General features: G+C 42.9%; 1 pseudogene; it reads right to left on the bottom strand.

The window, feature by feature from the left end:
• Positions 1-2,577: 2,577 nt before the first annotated feature.
• The window catches only part of LOC142038101 (protein ELYS-like), a 53,999-nt pseudogene continuing 35,329 nt past the window's right edge, over positions 2,578-21,247 (bottom strand).

Below are 21,247 nucleotides of genomic sequence, written 5' to 3'. Positions count from 1 at the left end.
AAAACCAGACAGGGATTAACGTGGAAAGATAGACCATTAAGTCCCCAAATATAAAAGGAGAACCCAGGTGTCTTAGCAATCTGGCCATAAATTAACTCTTTCTAACACTTGTGCCAGAAGAGAAATGAGACAGAAAGAAAGATGAGAAGATAGAGGTGGGTTTTGCAAAAATTAATACTGAAGGCGCTCGAATCCTGCTAACTCTGCCTTAATGCTAGCACCAACGCAAAAAAAAAAAAAAAAAAAAAAAAAGGCGCAAAACCACTTTGATGGTCTTTGTACAAGTAGCAATTGAAGAATCTGTCCTTCAATTTGTTCAAAACATCTTTGATGAATTATGCAAGCTAGCATTTGAAGAAACCCAGGTAAGCTGTTTTGAGAGTATCAGCATTTACAGTCAACCTTTTCACATGTGCACATTTTCTGTTCGTATTCTTCCACCTTTCATTTAATTGCACTTCCTTTAAAAAAAATACCTCTTCCAAGATGCTGGAGCATACAGTTAATTCACCTGAGACAAGGAAGAACCTAGGGGAGTTTCATCTCATTTAGGAATGCAACCTCTGGTGCACGGCACAAACGATAATCTCAGAAGTTAGGGCAAAAAGGACTTGTTTCATAATGCAGCCTAGTTTTAGGTAGGTAAAGAACACGGGTTTTATATAAAACAGGTGCCTCTGAGTTTTATAGCTACATTTACCTATATGTCAATAAATTTTTACAGATATGCAGAAAACTCTTTCAGAAGAAACGGAGGTTGTATCTCTAACGTAGACAGAGATATCTATTTTGCGCCAGCCACATTTCTGTTCCGAAAACAGAAGTGCTCTCCATTTGAGTAACACGTTTAGTAGTGGCTAGAAGCTTTTGACCAGCAGAAGGGTTCTCCCCTTTGTGTTGCACAGGAAGCAAGCTTAACTTTTAAATTACACTCACTTTCACCAATGTCAGAGCCGCACAATTCTATTTCAATGGGCAAAGCGGGTTATAAATTCAAGAATCAACTTACCATGATGGTCCTGCTTCTTCCCCCCTGAGCAGACTGCAGGAGTCTCGTCAGGACCAAGTCCCTGTATGGGATGTGCACCACTCTCTTTCCTGTAGCAACCTCAGCCAGAGCACTAAGGGAAAATAAAGTGAAAAGTAGAAGCATGACTATGAAAAGCAAATCTGGGGGGCCGGCGGCAGGGAAGAGGCTACCAGATTAGAACCTTCCGTATATTCATGCTTAGGCACAGGCTTCAGTATGTTTGTGCTTGTGGACATCTCAGGCTTTATTCATTTAAGTAACTTCTTTAGCCAGACGGCAAGGAATCCTGAATGGAGGGAAAACTATTTTTCACCTGCAGAAATTTAATTTTTACTTCACAGGGAAGGATTTTTTTTTAAAAAAAGAAAAAGAAAACCAGCTGGTGACATTTCCTAATGTGGTTAGACTTAGATTTACCCACCTGCCTTCCTTCAACCTGTCTCCTTCAGATCCTTCAGAGGATTTTTGCCTTTCGCTTCCTGCCAAGTCCGCCAGATTTATAACTGGCTGTTTGGCGATGGCTTCGTCGAGAAAAATCTGTTAAAATACGGTATCAACAGCAGGAAAAATTACCAGATCCGTCCCTCAGACATTATGAAGTAAGATACAGAAAACGATACTCTGCAGAAACGCAGAGGAAATAAATAGGTTGCGACAGTTACCGCTCTTGGAACATCTGACCTAGGAAGAATTGCTGTAAAGACGAGAACCACAAAGGTGTGCCTCAAAGCAAACGACCTACCGCCTCTCAGGATGAAGCAGCAGACAAAGCCGCTCATCCCCTGCACCCGCAGAAAGGGGGTACGGAAGCACCGCTGGCTCCCAACCTCCCCCGGCTGCAAAGACGACGTCTCCCTCCCATCCCCGTCCCAGATGAGCCCGGGACTGGCCCTGCCTGCCAGGGCTGAGCAGCTTTCGGAGCTGCCTGCGCGAGCAGCCGTGGGGAGCTGAGCTCGCTTGTGCTCCAGAGACGGGTCACGCACGTCCGGGCCAGCCGGAGCCCCCTCCTCCTCAACCAGCCCCAGCCCGGGCTCGTCCTGCGTAAGCGGCTCTGCAGACCCCTCTCCAGCTCTGTCGACAGGGGACTTCAGCAAAAACGGTAGTTCTGGTGTCCGTCTCCCGAGGGGAAACGTTGGGGGAGCGAGCGATGATAGGAGCAAGGCCCGTTGTCCGGAGCAGAGCCGCGAGCAGTCGCCTCCCCCGGCCCGGCTGCTCTGAGGTGGTTCAGCCGCCCGTCAGCAGCAGCACCACGGTCACCCAGCACCCCTCCGCCTGGCCGGGGGCACACACAGCGAGGACAGCAGGATTCGGGCCACGGTGACCCTCTGGGGTCACGTCTCTGCCACCGCCGCGCTGCGGCCTTCCCTCACGCGGGGTCGGGGAGGTGCCGCAGACTGCCCCGCGCTTGTGCCGCGCCCTGTGAGCTTGCTCGCTGCAGGGCTGCTTGTTAGCGCGAGCCCAGGAGTTCTGCAGAGCTTTTCTCTCAACAGGCCAGATCCCCACCAGAAATCAACACCTAGGCTATTTCGGATTAGTTACATGGGAACCGATGAAACTCCAGCAAATAAATGGATTGCACTGACAACCCTGAGAGTTATCTGCGGCTTTATTGACACACTAGGCATGTTCTTGTAATACGATCCATTACAGATCTTAATATTGCAGCACATTTTGATGGGTTTCACTCTTCAAGCATCATAGGACTGCCACCAGGTCCTTGGGGGAAGGCCTCCTCCTCTGTGCTCTCCTCCAGTGCTAATCGTCTCTTTCTGCCCCGACGCCCTGTTCCTGCTGTAGTCCTGGGTGTGCTTGATTCCTCGTTTGGCTGGGCAGCTCTTTGCTCAGGAGCATCCGTTTTTTCTGGTTTAGCATGTGGGACTCCTCTTATTCTTCTGAACATGAAACAACTAGAGTTTTTACTTACTGCTTCTTTCACAATTTGGGAAATCCTAGATTTATTTTTTCTCCTCGACCTCAACAGAGGGGGTGAAAAGACAAATTGAGAAGACAAGTCCGGGTCTATATCCTTAAGCTGCACAGGATGGTCTTCTTTTCCAGCTAAAATGACAAGGCATTCTTAACATTCATGTACGTTATACATAAACGACGGTGACATTAAATTACAGCTAATAATCAAAAGCACAATAGATTCCTGACATAAAAGGTCCAATTGGGTTTATAAAAAATGTGCAGGTATTCTTCGCCTAGTAACTGCCTCTTGAGATCCATTCTTTTACATTATATAGTGAAACAAAAATAAGCCAGTGTAGCCATTTTACCTGCCCTTACATAATGAAAGATACTATGCTCAAGAGGCATCGACAGTCCTTACTCATCTCAAAAAATATTTTTTTATCATGTACTCCAATACAAAGAACCCCATGAGCAGTGACTTCACTAACAAAGTATATGCCCATGAAAAACAATCCTATAACTAAACAGCTGTATAGTTTGTTGCAAGTTGCAGCTCATGTTAAGTTAAAACATTAACAGAATTTGAAAGCATGTCTCCTTTATTTCTCCACTGGGGGGAAGTGATGACAACCACATATTAAGATATGTCCTCCAGTTTTCAAAACAGATAGACATTCAGCTCATGACAAAAAATTAAGCTTAAATTTCATTTCAGTGTACTCAGATCAGCCTCCTCTCCTGTCTCCACCACAGCTAGCCAGGCAGTCATACAGAGTTCAGAAAAAAGATGAAATGCCTCTTTCCCAATTTTTTATTTCCTATGGTTATACTCTTACCATACTTAAAGCCATCCTCACAAGCTGTTTTCTGTGGTTTACAAAACAGCAATATGCCCTATTTTGCATATAAACATAGTGCACCTACCTTTACATTTCTTTGTCAGCTTTGTGAGAGGAGGAGAGAAAAGGAAGGACTCTTTTTCCTCAAGAGACAGTTTCTGATGCATAGAAGTTTTGCGGGATCTGGCTCTTGTAAAACGATCTGTTAAAGCATGTCCTGATGGGTTTCTGTCTTCAGGCAGCAAAGGACTGTCACCAGCTCCTTGGGGGAAGGCCTTCTCCCCTGTGCTCTCCTCCAATACTGACTGTCTCTTTCTGCCCCGATGCCCTGTTCCTACTGTAGTCCTGGGTGTGCTTGATTCCTCGTTTGGCTGGGCAGCTCTTTGCTCAGGAGCATCCGTTTTTTCTAGTTTAGCATGTGGGACTCCTCTTATTCTTCTCTTAGGAGTATCGAGGATTCCCACTTTCCCACCTGCACACATGTCTTCCTGAGCAGAGAGAGATTCTGTGTCTGCCAGGAGATTTTGTGCCTGCTTCCTAGCACTTCTCCTCGGAGTGACGGGAAGTTTGAATTCTGTTTGAGGAAGCGATGATTTAGACAGATCAAGGTCAGAATTTTCTGAAACTTCTGATGAACTCGTCTTTCTTCTTCTGCCTCTTTGAGTTGCCACCGGTAAAAGGAGTTGGGCACTAGGCTGCACCTCTTGATCCTTGACAATATTTTCCATAAATTGTAAATTAACGCTTTTCAGTTTTCTTGCACTTCTGCTGGGACTGACTGACGTTTTTATCTTATGACCCGTGTCAGTCTGGCCAGTTTCTTGACCTCCTGCTGAACTTTTCCCTCCTCTAGTCCTTTGGGAAGTAGCAGAAGCGATAACGCTACCTTCAGCAAGAGAAGTTTCCTCATTAGCCTCTCCCAAGAGTTCAGCTGCAGCTTCCTTCGCTCTCCTTAATCTTCTTCTTGGAGTAGCGGCTACGGACTGTGTAGGGAGGGACAATGCTTGTCCATCAGAAAGGCTGCTTTCTACTTTTCCTGCAGTACTTGGTTTAGGCTTCCTGCCTCTCCTAGGAGTAACAGGCATCACAAGCGTTTGCTCCTCTTGAGCATTTTCTTCCGTTTGAAGACTAGAAGTCTCAGGTGCTTCTTTTGTTCGCCTGCTACTTCTCCTAGGAGACAGTGCAAACAGACCTGGTTTGCCTGTCTTCAGTAGCTGCTGAGTGCCTGCCGATGGAGTACTTAGCCTTCTACTCAGCTGTCCCCTTGCACGTGTTCCAGGAGCGATGCCGTACTCTACTTGACGTACGCTGGTTTCGTCTTCCACTCCTTCCGGCACAGTTCTTAAGGGAGCTTTTGCCTTCTGGAATCCAGTTACCTTTTTACCTATGGTTTCATGAATAGATTGTTCTGCAACTTCAGATGTAAATTCTTTACTTCTTGTGTCTTTGATTGCATCCGGTAAGTTCTCAGCAGTAGCTGCCTTAATGGGTTCAGGCACATACGGGAGCGACTCTGCAATATTTTGAGATGCCTGATCACTAGTTACAGTGGACACCGAGTTGGTAACATGTTCTTGGTTTTCAGTATTGCCTAAACTGTTGACAGGTTTTTCCTCTGTTGTTGTGCCAGCTGCTTTAGAAGCATCTACTAATGTAGGGTCTCCCATCTCTGCTTCACCTTCTTCTCCTTCCAAGACTAAAGTAAAATTACTCTGAGATAGAAAAAGCTCTCCATCTCCCTCAGCTGCATCACATTCACCATCTCTGTTATCAGGCAAATGACATGCAAACTGTTGCTCTGTACTATCATAGCTGTACTGAAGATTGCCTGAGGGATGTAGTTCACTACATGGTGATGTTTCAGGTGCTTCTTCTGAGGTTTGTGCCTTAACCGCACCGTCTTCAAGAACCTAAAGTTAAAAAAGGTCTCTTAATGCAGTATCAGTTACCAAACAGACTAACTTCAGGCTGAGCTAGATGAAGCTGAGGACACTGAAATGCTGCTTTTCCTTTCCGATCACCACCAAATGTAAAGTTAGAAACATACCATGTACTCTCTACTACAGGTAAAAGTTTATGCGTTTAAGGGACAGAGAACAGAGTATCCCGTGTATGCAATCACATGCTCCATTTCTGATACTTCTGTTCATGACTAACGATTTGCCACCACCCGTGAACAAAGTGAGCAGTTTTACAATACAAGCTGTACACCCAGCTGGCAGTAATCATCACATTGCAGTACTTTCCGCACTGACTACAAATCCACACAGAGTGACCGACTCTGCATCTAACGGGGCAAAGTACAACGATGTCCCCCAAGCTTAAAGTTTCGCTCATCATAGGTGTCACCGCAACACTTAGTCAAACTGGCCAGGTATCACATCGCACAACTCAACACCGCACTTTAAGGAATCACTTGGATTGCAGGAGACAACACATAGATTCTAAATACCTCCATCGCAGCCTTTGTAGCTCCCCGTACTGAGCAATTATTCTCTCCTGCTAGAGCCACATGAGACACTCAAGCTTTTATGCTGAGAGCAAAAGTAGTCTCTGTTATGTATTTCAAGTGACGCAGGTGGCCAAGGTAATTTAATCAACGCGTGAAGACCTTTGCCCAACCCTCTAAGTTATAGGGCTAGCCAAAGAGGGCAGAAGGAGGAAGCCACTCAGCGGGAGTCTCCATAGAATCTGCTTATTTTCTTGCCTCCTGCCTTGCCAAAAGTTGCTAAAGCATCATCTTTGATCGTATTCTTAAACAGTTGTTCAACCCTAAACAAGACCTGAACGACATGCAGGAGACCTCGCATAGGACCATGCTGGTTTCAGCAGCCCAAGGATATGCAAATTTTCAAAGTCCTCAAACACTATTGGAATTAGCCTGGCAGAGAAGGGGAAGATGCGGGAAGATTTCTCCTCCCTAGGCTGGCTCCCCAAGGAGAAAAGGTAAAAAGTGGAATCATTAACAGTCTCCAGGCGATGGCACCCGAAGGACGGAGATGCCCCCCATAGGCGGGCTCGCCGAGGAAAAAAGCTAAAAGCTGTAATTACTGATAGTTTCCGATGGATGGCTCCCGAAGTACGAAGGTGACGGCAATACCGAGTACAAATACCAGACTAGTTTCACGACCACCAGCAATTCTACCCTGTCATAAGCCGGCGTTACAAAGTGCAACGACAGGGTAACTCCAGCCCGGTTCCCACCGGCCATTAACAGCACGGCAGGGAGCACAGACTGCAAGCGAGGTATTAGCGCAAATTTGAGAACAAGTGCATGTAGTTGCGCAACACGCATCTAGCAACATGCCACGCTTCAAAGCTAAATTCGAGAAATACTAGTCATAGAATCATAGAATCGTAGAATCATTTAGGTTGGAAAAGACCTTCAAGATCATCGAGTCCAACCATTAACCATGCCCACTAAACCATGTCCTGAAGTACCCTGTCCACTCACTTTTTGAATATCTCCAGGGATGGTGACTCAACCACTTCCCTGGGCAGCACATGCCAATGTTTGACAACCCTCTCAGTCTGCATAAACTTTCCTTTTATGCTTACAAATCTACGACCAAGAAAGTAGTAAGTAGTTTGTCCTAAATTCAGTGAAGGTAGACAAGCCAAAAAGACACGTTTACGTATAACTCAGTAAGAACCACTCATAACGAAAGCAGGAAAACCTTCACTCTACTGCTACAGGAATGACTGCAGCAGCTTTGTGACCGTCTCACGTACCGGCTCCCTTCTTCCCATCACAAATTCTCCATTTACTCCCATAAGTGAGTGATTTATGTATTCCCAAGTCTATAATCATCTTCTCTAGAGCGTTGTCCTAAACCCCAAAGCCGAGACGAGCGACGTAAGCGACTGCCTATTCAACTTCATCTGAAATCTGCGACACCGAAAAGCATCTTCTGTTGCTTGAGACCAATCTATTTGTGCTACGCCTACCTTTCAGTTTGTATTTCACTCTAACTATTACTAATTCCCGTGAGTACAACCCTACAGGAAATCGACAGCATACTCTATGTGGTACTTAGAGGACATCCACAATGAATCCAAATCACTCATCGGCCCCAGCAGAAGTGAGAACAATGGGGAAAACCTGCCACAACTGAGGAATCTCTGGCTCTGATTTTCAGCCCTTGTGAACAACCTTTTAAAATTCATACTTTACAAAGTTGAGATGTTAAAACCCCCGCATTTTCACACGCACACAAAAAGAGTTTTAGGCAGCTGGAAATATCTTGACACTGAAATTAACTCATTACTGGGAATTCTCTTTATGTTAATAAGGAACAAATAGCAAAGGATCTAAGCACCCAAATCATTCTGAAAATGAGTTTGGTTCCCACGCCATTTTGTCATTTGGTAAACGGCCTCCGGTATTGAAAAGCTGCACTCCCCAACTTTTCTTATTGTCTTTAACATTAAAACTATTTCTTTTTTTAAGTCAAATAAGAAACATTTACAGTCTAGCAAACCAAATGAAGGCATGGTGATTTTAAAAAATATTTAGGCGGGTTTTGGCACTCCTACAGCTCTCAAAGGCCCAAGTCTTGACAGGTTCTATTCTGTGTTATCGGTACAGCAAATGCGTAGGAGAAAAACCTATCTGCCCTTACCCAACGAGGTTTGGACTTGTGTTACCCAGCTAAAGAAACTGAGACGGTTTTGCGTGCCTTCTAATCGTCAGTTAGACAGGACTGTCCTCAATTTGCAAGGTGTTTTCTCTTTAGTAGAAAATGGGAAAATAGTTTACTTACATTAATTTCCTCAGTTTTAGGAAGATTGTTAGAAACAGTTACTTCTTCCTGTGGAAAAGGAACGTTTCCTTCATCTCCAGCTGCTTCTGGGTTACGTTCTTCAGGTAAATCCACACACTTCCCCTCAAGGCAATTTTCTGAATGAGTACTGACCACTTCCTCGCTGTCAAGGATACGTATCACAGCTGGAAGAGATTTATATCATTTTAACTTAACTGCTCTATAAATGAGATGCGTTTAAGCAACAGGAAGTAACAGAGGGAGCAGGAGCCAAGAATACAGTTCTCCATCCTGCCACATACATCGGGCTTTCCCCAAACGCTAGAAACCAGAACCATCTACCCGGCAGCTAGTTATTCTTCACAGCCTGAGTACTGAGGGATGCATCATCTTTCAAAATAGTAACTCAAGCAGCAGATCCCATAGCACACAAATTAGTAGTGGTGTACAACACCGAAATACATAATGATCTCTCCTTCTAATATTTGACATTCTACCCGTTTTCTCAGTACCTTTATCCAGAACAGGAACATTGGCTATGCATTTTCTACAAGGACTTTCTCTGAGGAGGGTATTCTTCTCTCTACAGTTTAATGAAAGGTAGCAGTAACATGCTAGTACTACTTCAGTCTGAGACACCTGTAGCGCTATGGCAAACTGCATGTTTTACTTGAGGCCTTCAGCTGCCTTAACTCACATAACATCTCCCACATACTGTACGTACATTCACCCTCTGCCTGCAGGGATTCAGAAAGCTGTGGGTTTGTTGCAACTGGTATGGCTTTTTCTTCTGATGAAGAGGACATTTTGGACTCCTGCTGGTTTGCTTCACTGCATGAGCAGAAAGAGAGAAATCCATCACAAAGCTTCAAAACAAACCTTGAAGAGCTTTACAAATTACTTTCTCACTGTAAAGTCTTCCAGTTTCCAAACAGAAAAAAACTAAGGAAAATGAGAAATTCCTTTACCAACACATCGACATTCAATTCCCGACTCATCTTGTGCAACGAATCAAGTACTTAACATTCTTCCCAGCTATCTCACACTGGATAATAACATAACAACAGAGTTGTATTAAAGAATAATATATTCTTTGTCTTCTGTAGAAAGAGTGCAACTGCCATACTCGAGGTCTAGAACCAACTGAACAAAAGTTTGTGCCACTGTAAGTTACCACTTGAAATTAAGGGTTATTTCATCGCTAACGTCTCTCACTAAGCAGTTGCAGCTTTTAAAGTACCTGGTGAGAAAACTGCTTCCCTTTCCAGAAACAAACAGGTGCTAATTGACCACACACAGAAAATAGAAACTAAGTGTATAAATTACTGCCAGAAAGTAGTCAAGCCCCACAATAAACCCACTAAAGTTACAGGAATCTCAGGTGTAATTTGCACCGACATAACATTCAGACAAAAGCAGGGCTTCTCTTCACAGTACCTGCTTAGTAACCCCCTCAAACTGTAAAAAGGTGCATATAGCCTGCTGAACAAAATCCTTATCCCGCTACTTTGGGGTCTGCAATGATTTGAGAAAAAAAGGCTCAAACTGACAGCTCGTCAATTTGACTTCTCTTCATGCCACATTAGTTCTGTCCACAGACAGAAAGGAACAGGAAACCTGTTGTATTTAAGAACACAGGAGAGAACCAATACCAGCTCAAAAATCATAGTTTTCAAACACAGGAAAGCCAGCAGTCACATGTTGTGTGAACCTAAAGGTGTATCTATATTTCATAAACTTACCCTTCACTTGCAGTCCCAGAAGTAGCAGCCTCAGCAGCTTTAAACAACCATTTACCATCCTCAGGAAGGGTAAGACGGTCAGCATTTGATTCTTCCACAAATCCTACAAAAACAGACAGATGGGTGACTTCCCTGTTGCACTTAACATCATTTCTTTCAAAATGCTCATATGATTTTCAAGAGAGCCGTAACGCATTTCACCTAGGATGGTGATCTAACAAAATAACGCTACCAAGACTTCAACTGCACAGAAGGTCTGAGTTCTTCTGTCCAGTAAAACCAGAAGTCTGATGCATAGTTTCCGTCAAGAAAACAACATGGCCATTGACATTCTGTTTACAAACTCAACTTGATATGTTACTGACCTAATACATAAAAACCTCAGGAAACATCCCTCCTTCTTAAAATTGGGTCAGAAGTTTTTCTTATTTCTCTTTGGATATTTAACTCATCCCAGCAATGCTTCTTTCCTTTCCTGATTTCGTTTCCCCTCTTCTACAAGAATGCATCTAAGGTCGTCTCCTGTTCTTTTCTCTAGCGGTTGACTGGTGGTGTTGAAACCCAACTGCTTGCTAGCCTGTTTTTCTCTCAACAGGCCAAATTCTAGAAACACCCTCCTCCTTTTCTTCTTTGTTTCTGCCATCTGCTTCCTCCAGATCCAACAATTACCTTTGCAGACAGTACGCAGGACTGGGATAATTTTGCTAGCTCAGCCCAAACAAGAGCTATACTGACTGCCCCCTAACGCTTCCAGAGTACCGAAATTGTACAGAACTGTTTGTACCATAGTCCGGCAATGACAAACTTTCTTCATAAGGTTATTCTTTAATGATTAGGACCTTATCATTGTTTTTAAGGAAAAGCACCCTTGATTTCTTGTCCAAACACAGGGCAGCTAAAAGCAGACAGGCAAATGTTTTGACCTATCTTACTAGAAACACTCAGACCTGGAGAACCCCTTTTACCCATGTACACGGAGTCCCTGTCTGGGCACTGCTCTTATTGAAAAAGAAAAGGAGCTGAGGAGCTTCAGGAGCAGCAGTGACTCTCCAGGATCCTCCGGAATCATCTCAGGCTTAGGACTGAATCAGGCTGCATATGATGCACTGATACCGGAGTACACGCTCCCCGCTACAAACTGTTTCGAGACCTCGGACGCAGAACTCCGACACTTGCATACCTCTCCCAGGAATAGCAAACTTTTGTTCTAAGGAGCTGAGCGGACTGAGCTCTGTTTGTCCAATCCTGACTGTAGCTGTGTTTACACATCTTCTCCCTGTTCCTGCACCACTGTCATTCCCAGCTCTTCATCACTGCTCACCACCTAGTGAGCTACATCTCTTCTAATCTGCCAGCAGACCTGCTCATATGAACACATCCTCAGCAGCTGCACTGGCTTGAATGAGTTGAATTGAGCTGAATTACCAAAGACCAGCTGAAATAGGTTTGGAAAAGGCTGCAGAAGCTGTTGAGCCAGCAAAAGGAGCAAACATGGCTGTAATGAGAAGCAGATACACAAGCAGACTCACTTCCCAAAGAAAACTACTTAACTGAGCACTAACGAGGGGGGTAAAAAAACAAAACAACAAAAAATTACCTATCTAGTCAAAGCACGCCATAGGCTAAACGTGCTGTAAAAGAACCTGCAGCCTACAGAAGTCCCCCTAAAACAGAACCAGAAGCCTAAGTTTTCAGCTTGTACCCCTCTCAAAACTCCCACAAGTCGCTGCTGCCTCTCCGCTGCAATTACACACAAGAAATGCCAGCCAAAAGCAGTATACATGCAGAATGTCCACGAGACCTAAAAAAGGGCTCAAAACACAGTGGCAATTTTAAAAGCCTAGGACAAGGAAGTGCCTCGGACATTTGTGAATGCTCATCATGGACTGTTGCACCCGTCAGTAATTTAGCCTTTTGAAGACATTTGAAAAATGCAGAAGCTTAGGTTATCATAGCAGGAAACACACCAGCTGCTTTTCTCAGTTCTGATGAATCTGGTTGTCCCATCGGGAAGGGTTTCTCTTCAACTATTTCACTGTCTTCCTCCTTCTCCAGTTCTTCAAAATCGGCAGTTTCTTCAGCGGAAGAATTAGCTGGATTAGCAGCTATAAAGATGACTTCATCTTCAAAATCGCCAGGTGATTTTGCATCATGATACTCCAAAGCAGCTTGGTCTGACCTGGCAGAGAAGTTACTGTTTTCTTTGCTGACATCCGTTTTCTCCAAACCGTCTCCAGACTCTTCCACTTCAGCACCACCTTCCTCGGGATTGCTCAGAGGAAACAGAGCTGGTTTATCTCTACTTTCCGACCAAGCATCCTCCACCACTCCGTGATGATGCTCAGATGAAACTCCAGATGGTGCTTTGTTATCTTCCGTTACCTTTATTTTTTAAAAAGAAAGTTCACAATCAAGATCACACATATGCTTTTTGTCAAAGCAAGACAAAAAAAAAGAACAAATATATACCGATATTTGTCAGTTTTGCAAGTGTCGCCTTAAGCAAGGCGCTACAAAATTAGTTCTCATGCTAGCACTATCTTAGCTTTTAAAGCAGAGTGTAAAAACCAATCCCACTGTTGACTGCTTATTGAGTTTCCACAGCCTTGGAGAATTAAGATGAAGTGGGCTTTGTAAGTGCTTGCTTACCCTGTCATCTCAAGGCTGTTCATTGGGTTCACTACTGTGTTTTCAAGAAGAGGGAGCTTTGCATACCTAAAATCATAACTCCAAGATTTCTCTTTTTTTATGCTTGCCTTTTCAGCTTGTATGCACTACTAACATATTTTAGCGTTCACTATGCCTGTGGCGTGGAACAAGTAAATTAATCCGGCCACACTGCACTATTACTAAGAACTTCCTACAGGAGAGAGAGCCTCTTCTTACAGTTGACTAGCTCTTTATAACAGGCAATAACAGGTACGATAAAAACAGGTTAAGACAATTTGTTAGTACAGGTACGGAAAGCTCCTCCAGGTAGATACTAGCTTTGGAACATTATTTTGGCAACTGCATGACGAGCTGAATCAGGGAAGCCACCTGACAGAACAAAAGGAGGAGCAGAAGGGGGCAACTTCCAGGTGGACAGACTTCATTTGACAACTACACAAATGCTATCGCTGGTGCAAGGCAAGAAGCAAAACCAAGAACTTTAGGGCTAGAGAAGAGACAGCCATACAGCTCTCTTCATCGGCAGTCTATTTTTACCATAGCTTAAGGAAACCCAGGCCTTGCAAAAAGAGAGACTGAGAGTAAATGCAGCTCATGACTTTTGTTGCTTTCAGAGGTGTTTCATTCACAAAGCTTAACGAACCCAAACAACTGACTCAATCTGTATTCCTTACCCTCCTGCCATACCACCATTTCAAAAGGTATAGCGGGAAGCTGCACACATGCAATTTGGAACAATCACAGCGCCTAGTGATGCTGGAGTAAAAACCACCAAGGTGGCTGGTATTTGTTAAGAATATGTTCCTGCAGGCAGGTGATGTTACAGAAGGTCTAACATAACCTTTTTGGACCAAATTCAAGTCTGCCGTTCTGATTTGCTATTCCAGTTCTCAATATAAGGAGTATTGGAAAACTTGAAAAAAACTAAATCAAATCACAGTCTGTAAAGCCTTTAACTATAAAGATCACTAACTACAGGCCAGCTTACCCCAACAGTCCATTTTGCATTCAAGTTCTCTTCCCTGAAAGATACTCTACGCTCCTTTGCTCGTAGAGGAGGAGGTAGAGATCGTCCTGGAGATGCAGAAGGAGTTGCTAGGGGTGTAGTGCGAAGGCTGGATCTGAGAATAGACCGAGGAGTAAACACAGGAAAACCAGAAGCAGCTGTGGCCAAAACTTTTGTTACTGTTGATAACGGCTTTGGTCTTGCGACTGTAAAGCAAGAGGGGAAAAAATATCAGCCTTGTGTGATCAAAGTCGTGGTCAGTTGTCCATTGTATTTCCCTCCTCTAAAGAATTACCTTCTCTTGAGACCGATGAAGGCAAGTGGTAAGGCTTGGCTCTCTCTCTGGCCAGCTTCCTTTGAACTCTAGGAAGGATCTTGCCACATTGGTGCAATGTAGAATTCCTGGCAACTGCTCTCTCTCTCAAGCCAGGCTCACGATCATTCTGATGAACAAAAAGCATAAAGCAAGAAGGTAACTGATTACAAGAAGTTCACTGCACACAACTAAAGTATTAGTTCAAATTAAACCGAGTTTGTACCAGCAGAGAGGACAAAGTTTAGCCTCTGCACTGCTGTTTTTTCCAAAGGGACAAAAAACTTAATGGTATAAAAACCATGCATTTTATGTTTCTTATGAATCTACTGGCTTCTTTCTTCTTTTTTTTTTTAATTAATGCAACATAAAATGTTAGCGTTCAAATTAACTTCCTGAAGAAACAAGGATATGGCATCTTCTTGTCACAAGCATCAATACGTAGAATCCCTGCAAAAAGCCATCACTGAATTTGACAGAGACTGACATCGCTTAACTGGCATCACTTACGTTGTCATTCCCTTAAGTGGATTAAGAAACTGAAGCATATACATTCTTGCTTGTCGGTATGCAAGTCAAACTCCACAGAGCTATCGAGCACTTAGACAATGAGATGGTTAAGCTACAAATTGCATCTCTAAGGATCTATGTGTACTCAGAAGTCCAATTTTTAACTTACACTCGTTTTTATTGCATGGAACAAAGTATTTCACAAAGCTATGGGACAATGTGCGTACGGCAGTTAACTTAGAACTAAACTTTCCCTCTTCAAGACTGTTCCCAACGTCCTGCATCCAAAAGGATTCTACGTCCAATAACCACACGCATGCGGGAAATATTCCACAGTCTGAATCCAACAGGGTTTGTGTTAAATACTTCGGTGGTTTCATGTTAAACAAAGCTTACAGGCTTTTGCTTCGGTTGGTTGATCCTGTTTTCTAAAACACAAACCTTAACCACAAGAGGTGTCTCCAGTAAATTCAGCTCCGATGCTCTTGAAAAATTCTTTTGTGAGATGGAACCAAGCATATTTGATTTCAGTGGGCTGGATGCCATGAATGAAGTAGAAGCGCTGCATGGTGACTGCCAGCTACCACCCTGTGCTGCAGAACTTGAAGGAACAGGACGAACCACCAAATCCGGCAATCTGTGAAGATACACAATTGAAAATATGAACATAAATAAATACATGAAATAAAATCTTGAGCTGCACTCAAGACATCTGAGATGATACATAACAAAAACATTCAATGAACAAGAAATACAGGTGAACCCGCACTGCTGGGCTGATGGATCAGGCCCATGAACAAGTTACAGGCCTTCTCTTGTTTTTTCATGATTTCGTGACATGTCACACTTAATTTCCTAAATCCCTGCCATCTGAGGCAAGAGTAATGCAATTTTACGTTGCACCAGTGATGTAATTCTCATGTCAGAAGAAAATTCCTCTGCATTTCAATGCTGGGGCCACTTCAAATTCTCCACTTAGTTGTGTCCCCAAGCCGACCTTTTCTTTAACAGGTACAAAGCTAAATTTTGTTAACGGGTGTCCCAACAAATGCGTCGGGCAACTCTGCATCAGGGAGAGGACGTGTTATGACTGGTGGTTCTGTAGCTCTAGGCCTAGAATTAAAAGGAAAATGTAACTGACTTGCACTCCCCTCAAGTCCAAACGTACCAGAATTCAAGTTTCACCTTGAATATACTACCTCTAGGAAAATCATCTGACAACTGCTAGCTTCTTTTTTGCTCTTTATAATTCTGCCTGGTTTTGAGTGAAAAAAAAAAGAAAAAGGCAGAAACGAAGCAGAAGCTGGGCACAAAGTGGTAAAAGATTGCTATTTGATCACACAATCAAGTCTACCAAAACCTGTACACCAATAGCTTGTTGGCAATCATGGGTTTCGTTTCAGCTACCTTAAATTCTGTAAACACTTTTACTGTAATGTAAATAGATGTATTCGCATAAATGAGACTATCATAGCAGAAGAACTCTCGCTCCAAGTATTACTTAAGATGAATCGATTCTTAAATGTTATATCTTGTAGGTGCAAAAAAAGCCAAAGAAAGCTTTATTCAGGTGCCCCTTCCCTCCAAAACACTAACATAATTCAAGTGGATTTCTCTCTCTCTCCCTCTCTCCAAACACGCAGCTCAAGACTAAACTTTGTTAAAAGGCTGCTTACCTCTCACGGCATGAGCAACTGGTTTCCTGCTCATTTCCTACCCCTACTTCTCCAATTTTGGACAATACATTACTGATGAACGTTGCTCTTGTACGCACATTTCCTGCATTTGCTTGTTTTGTTACTGTTGATAACGGCTTTTGTCTTGCGCCTGTAAAGCAAGAGGGGAAAACATATCAGCCTTGTGTGATCAAAGTCGTGGTCAGTTGTCCATTGTATTTCCCTCCTCTAAAGAATTACCTTCTCTTGAGACCGATGAAGGCAAGTGGTAAGGCTTGGCTCTCTCTCTGGCCAGCTTCCTTTGAACTCTAGGAAGGATCTTGCCACATTGGTGCAATGTAGAATTCCTGGCAACTGCTCTCTCTCTCAAGCCAGGCTCACGATCATTCTGATGAACAAAAAGCATAAAGCAAGAAGGTAACTGATTACAAGAAGTTCACTGCACACAACTAAAGTATTAGTTCAAATTAAACCGAGTTTGTACCAGCAGAGAGGACAAAGTTTAGCCTCTGCACTGCTGTTTTTTCCAAAGGGACAAAAAACTTAATGGTATAAAAACCATGCATTTTATGTTTCTTATGAATCTACTGGCTTCTTTCTTCTTTTTTTTTTTTTAATTAATGCAACATAAAATGTTAGCGTTCAAATTAACTTCCTGAAGAAACAAGGATATGGCATCTTCTTGTCACAAGCATCAATACGTAGAATCCCTGCAAAAAGCCATCACTGAATTTGACAGAGACTGACATCGCTTAACTGGCATCACTTACGTTGTCATTCCCTTAAGTGGATTAAGAAACTGAAGCATATACATTCTTGCTTGTCGGTATGCAAGTCAAACTCCACAGAGCTATCGAGCACTTAGACAATGAGATGGTTAAGCTACAAATTGCATCTCTAAGGATCTATGTGTACTCAGAAGTCCAATTTTTAACTTACACTCGTTTTTATTGCATGGAACAAAGTATTTCACAAAGCTATGGGACAATGTGCGTACGGCAGTTAACTTAGAACTAAACTTTCCCTCTTCAAGACTGTTCCCAACGTCCTGCTTCCAAAAGGATTCTACGTCCAATAACCACACGCATGCGGAAAATATTCCACAGTCTGAATCCAACAGGGTTTGTGTTAAATACTTCGGTGGTTTCATGTTAAACAAAGCTTACAGGCTTTTGCTTCGGTTGGTTGATCCTGTTTTCTAAAACACAAACCTTAACCACAAGAGGTGTCTCCAGTAAATTCAGCTCCGATGCTCTTGAAAAATTCTTTTGTGAGATGGAACCAAGCATATTTGATTTCAATGGGCTGGATGCCATGAATGAAGTAGAAGCGCTGCATGGTGACTGCCAGCTACCACCCTGTGCTGCAGAACTTGAAGGAACAGGACGAACCACCAAATCCGGCAATCTGTGAAGATACACAATTGAAAATATGAACATAAATAAATACATGAAATAAAATCTTGAGCTGCACTCAAGACATCTGAGATGATACATAACAAAAACATTCAATGAACAAGAAATACAGGTGAACCCGCACTGCTGGGCTGATGGATCAGGCCCATGAACAAGTTACAGGCCTTCTCTTGTTTTTTCATGATTTCGTGACATGTCACACTTAATTTCCTAAATCCCTGCCATCTGAGGCAAGAGTAATGCAATTTTACGTTGCACCAGTGATGTAATTCTCATGTCAGAAGAAAATTCCTCTGCATTTCAATGCTGGGGCCACTTCAAATTCTCCACTTAGTTGTGTCCCCAAGCCGACCTTTTCTTTAACAGGTACAAAGCTAAATTTTGTTAACGGGTGTCCCAACAAATGCGTCGGGCAACTCTGCATCAGGGAGAGGACGTGTTATGACTGGTGGTTCTGTAGCTCTAGGCCTAGAATTAAAAGGAAAATGTAACTGACTTGCACTCCCCTCAAGTCCAAACGTACCAGAATTCAAGTTTCACCTTGAATATACTACCTCTAGGAAAATCATCTGACAACTGCTAGCTTCTTTTTTGCTCTTTATAATTCTGCCTGGTTTTGAGTGAAAAAAAAAAGAAAAAGGCAGAAACGAAGCAGAAGCTGGGCACAAAGTGGTAAAAGATTGCTATTTGATCACACAATCAAGTCTACCAAAACCTGTACACCAATAGCTTGTTGGCAATCATGGGTTTCGTTTCAGCTACCTTAAATTCTGTAAACACTTTTACTGTAATGTAAATAGATGTATTCGCATAAATGAGACTATCATAGCAGAAGAACTCTCGCTCCAAGTATTACTTAAGATGAATCGATTCTTAAATGTTATATCTTGTAGGTGCAAAAAAAGCCAAAGAAAGCTTTATTCAGGTGCCCCTTCCCTCCAAAACACTAACATAATTCAAGTGGATTTCTCTCTCTCTCCCTCTCTCCAAACACGCAGCTCAAGACTAAACTTTGTTAAAAGGCTGCTTACCTCTCACGGCATGAGCAACTGGTTTCCTGCTCATTTCCTACCCCTACTTCTCCAATTTTGGACAATACATTACTGATGAACGTTGCTCTTGTACGCACATTTCCTGCATTTGCTTGTTTTGTTACTGTTGATAACGGCTTTTGTCTTGCGCCTGTAAAGCAAGAGGGGAAAACATATCAGCCTTGTGTGATCAAAGTCGTGGTCAGTTGTCCATTGTATTTCCCTCCTCTAAAGAATTACCTTCTCTTGAGACCGATGAAGGCAAGTGGTAAGGCTTGGCTCTCTCTCTGGCCAGCTTCCTTTGAACTCTAGGAAGGATCTTGCCACATTGGTGCAATGTAGAATTCCTGGCAACTGCTCTCTCTCTCAAGCCAGGCTCACGATCATTCTGATGAACAAAAAGCATAAAGCAAGAAGGTAACTGATTACAAGAAGTTCATTGCACACAACTATCTCTGCTATTTCTAATTAGTGAATACATTTCCTCCACAGATACTGTATAATACCGCCACTGCACAGAGGAGCAGCAAGTTCTACTCCTTGGCACACACCAATTTCACCTGGTAATTTCAGCAAAGGGCAAGGCAGACTAGGATAAGAACAGAACCTACAACTTCAAGTTGAAACAATTCTGGCACTCGGCAGAACCTCACTCCGATACGCTTGTTCTCACCTGCAATTTTCAAATGGCTTACGAAATAGCAGGCTTTCCCTTGTTTTTCCTGAAACACCAATGTCCGAGATGACTGAATATTCAGGGCAACTGCAAATTACAGTGGACGCAATGATGTGAATATTAAAACAAGTAAGAAAAGGCTACCTACACACACCTTCTGGCCAAATGAAAGTTTTCAAATGCAGGACCTAAACCTTCCAAGACCACCTTATAAGTGCGATCCACTGGAAAACTATGGTTCCGGAACACAGAAAATGTATCACAGATTCATAACAGAAGTTCGCAAAATGCAAAATTTAATCTGGCTGTTTTGAGAAACAGAAGTTAGATAAGAATTTCTGTCATCAAAGGGGTAAAACAGAAGTTGTGGAGTCGCAGAGCTCATGCTATAACTGGAGGAAATAAAAAGAAAACCAAACCAGCACACAGATTTTACCTGTGCATTGGCATCCAGACTGCTCTCAGCTAGAAAAATAAAGTTGTGTGCAAGATTCAAGAGGTGACATACAACATACTCTTCATGCCACAGAAAGGAGTGACACAAACAGCGTTCGGCAATCTAAACCATTATTCCTTAGATGCAAACAAACTATTTTAAGTGGAGTCAACAATGGTCTGCAACACTTAGTTTATAACTTCACGCAGTAGCTTTGGAGTAGTGAAATATTTTGTTCAACTTTTAGGTTCAGCTGGAACGGAAAGTGTAGAAACTTATTCCTAGTATTTCAAAGAATGGTATAAAAACCAAAGCGTTGATTTTTATTTTATTTACTACCAAAAATGGTTAGTAACACCTAACAGAAACCTGCACACTTGACAGAACTTTCACGCTTACCGTAAGATTAACGTTCATTGAACGATTCGACTGCAGCGCTGGGATATAGTTGGCACGCTGCACATGGTGGTCTAAAGGAAATCTAAGATTCCGGACAGCAGCATCGCTCTGTAAAATCTTCTCCAAACACTCCTATGAGAAATAACACATTTCAAAAATCTGTTATGATTCTGCCTCTTCTCTTTTCAAAGAGACCATTAAGATTTTTTTCGTGTCCACACTTACTTGTTCAGTGCCTGTGAAAGGTAGCTTCAGTAAGTCTTCCATTAGTCCCATCTCCTGACAGATTTCATACACGTGTTTTAACAGCTCTTCGATGTTTAACCTGGTGGCATGTTGCTGCAACAGACCCCAAGCCTCCACCACGCACCTGTAATTCAATTTTTTGAGATGTAAAGGAATATTAATAGTATCACCAAAAAGATGCCCCCAAACGACTGTATTCAGAGTTTAAAGGGAATTTAGGGCATGGTGATTCGCATTAGTTGTTCTCCACCTTTCACAATATTGGAATGCCAAAACGGTGGGATAGGTTTCTTTACCTATTGGACAACAACACCGTGAGGAAAAGCCGCACTTCACTGCTGCTTGACATTGCTGGCTTCATCATCTGTATGTATCTGAGGGCTCGCCTACGCTCTCCTTGGCACATCAGGGATTGAATAATTCTCCTGTGCTGCCATGACACAGTTTTGATTGTGGCTGGATGAAAGAGCAGGGCCAGTGAATTCTGTAGAGGTTAGAGGTCAGGTGTATTATCATATGCACGTGCACGCACGCCACAAGAACATTCAAAAGTATCTTAAGTAAGGGTGGACGTGTGTCAA

Source organism: Buteo buteo, chromosome 12 (genome assembly GCF_964188355.1).
Source record: "Buteo buteo chromosome 12, bButBut1.hap1.1, whole genome shotgun sequence".
In the NCBI taxonomy this organism is placed as follows: Eukaryota; Metazoa; Chordata; class Aves; order Accipitriformes; family Accipitridae; genus Buteo; species Buteo buteo.
Note: the sequence above shows the minus strand (reverse complement) of the source record. Positions and strands in the feature narration are given on the sequence as shown.